Consider the following 1,397-nt stretch of genomic DNA (forward strand, 5'->3'; position numbering starts at 1 on the left):
TTCATTTAACTAGCTTGTCACCAAATTTCATGATTTTAGCAGGCCATTTGGTATTTTTAAATATTTTCTTAAGTTAGTTGCATTCCTAAAAGATTTCAGGAAACTCTTGTTCAAGTAAAGGTTGAGTCTTTGTGTCAGGTCTAGGGTTTGACACTGCACATTCACTTGTTCATGTCCCAAGGTTCCACAACTCTCATACACTCCATTTGAGATTGGAGATGTTGCCACCATAGCATTGACATATTGTTTGGGTAATTTAGAAGCTTCATCAAGCTTGGCCATGGCTTTCTCAAATTTTAAGTTTATGGTGTCAATATAGGCACTTAGTTGGGCACTCAATTATGTGACGGAGTCAACCTCATGCCTCCCTCCCATAGTGGTTTTTCTTGGCCTACTATTTTGGGAGTTATGAACCGCCATTTCTTCGATTTTAGCCCATGTTTGGTTGTCATCAACCTCCGTGAATCTCCCATTAGAGCCCATGTTAAGCACATTTCTTGAGTCTTCATATAAGTCATTCCAAAATTGTTGGACGATGAACCACTCGCCTAGTCCATGATGAGGACAAGGGGGACATGTATCCTTGAATCTCTCCCAAGCCTCATATAGAGACTCTTCATCTCTTTACTTGAACCCGGTGATTTGGGCTCTCAACATGTTTGTTTTCTCTGGAGGATAGAACTTCTTCTAGAAGGGAAGTGCTAACTTCTTCCATGAATCAATTCCAAGGGTAGCATTGTTTAGGCTTTTTAACCATTGTTTTGCGGCTCCGATCAAGGAAAAAGGAAACAACACCCATTGAATTTGGTCTTGAGTTACCCCGCTTTGAGAAATTTTATCACAATAGTCACAAAAAGTATCCATGTGTAGATGAGGATCTTCACTAGGCATCCCACCGACTTCTCTCGACTAATTGTATGAATGCGGATTTGGCAATGAAATTACCGGTTAAGTGAGGTGGTGGTGGAGTACCATTGGGTAGGTTCTCCTCGGTTGGTATGCAGTGAGATGAAAATCTAAGCATTGTGGGTTGATTTTGGGGTTGGTTTTGAATTGGGTTCTCCTCTCTTTCTCTTGCAAAAGGGTTGGTAAACTCAACACTATCCGTTTGGACAACACCAATGTCCACAAGTTATCCAATACCCAAGCTTGTTGAAGCCCCTCTAACGGTTCTTCTAATGCTGGTCAGGGTTCTTTCAATCTCGGGATCAATAGGCAAAGGTCTACCTTGTGATCTCCTAGACATGCAAAAAGCGTCTAGAAAACAATTAAAACTACCTTGAGGAGTTTGACTTCCCCAAGGTTAAGAAAGACATAACTAAAAACAACAAATGATAACAATTCAATTGAACACTGTCGCCGTCAACGACGCCATTTTTGATTCAGTTTGAAACTTT

The 1,397-nt window shown here is 40.7% G+C and overlaps 1 non-coding gene across 1 annotated transcript; it reads left to right on the forward strand.

Moving 5' to 3' along the window:
• Positions 1 to 550: 550 nt before the first annotated feature.
• On the forward strand, positions 551 to 657 carry LOC141640105 (small nucleolar RNA R71). Its single transcript, XR_012542851.1, has one exon. It is a non-coding gene; the product is annotated as a small nucleolar RNA R71 (small nucleolar RNA).
• Positions 658 to 1,397: the final 740 nt, after the last annotated feature.

The sequence above is a fragment of the Silene latifolia genome, unplaced genomic scaffold (genome assembly GCF_048544455.1).
Source record: "Silene latifolia isolate original U9 population unplaced genomic scaffold, ASM4854445v1 scaffold_70, whole genome shotgun sequence".
Taxonomy (NCBI): domain Eukaryota; kingdom Viridiplantae; phylum Streptophyta; class Magnoliopsida; order Caryophyllales; family Caryophyllaceae; genus Silene; species Silene latifolia.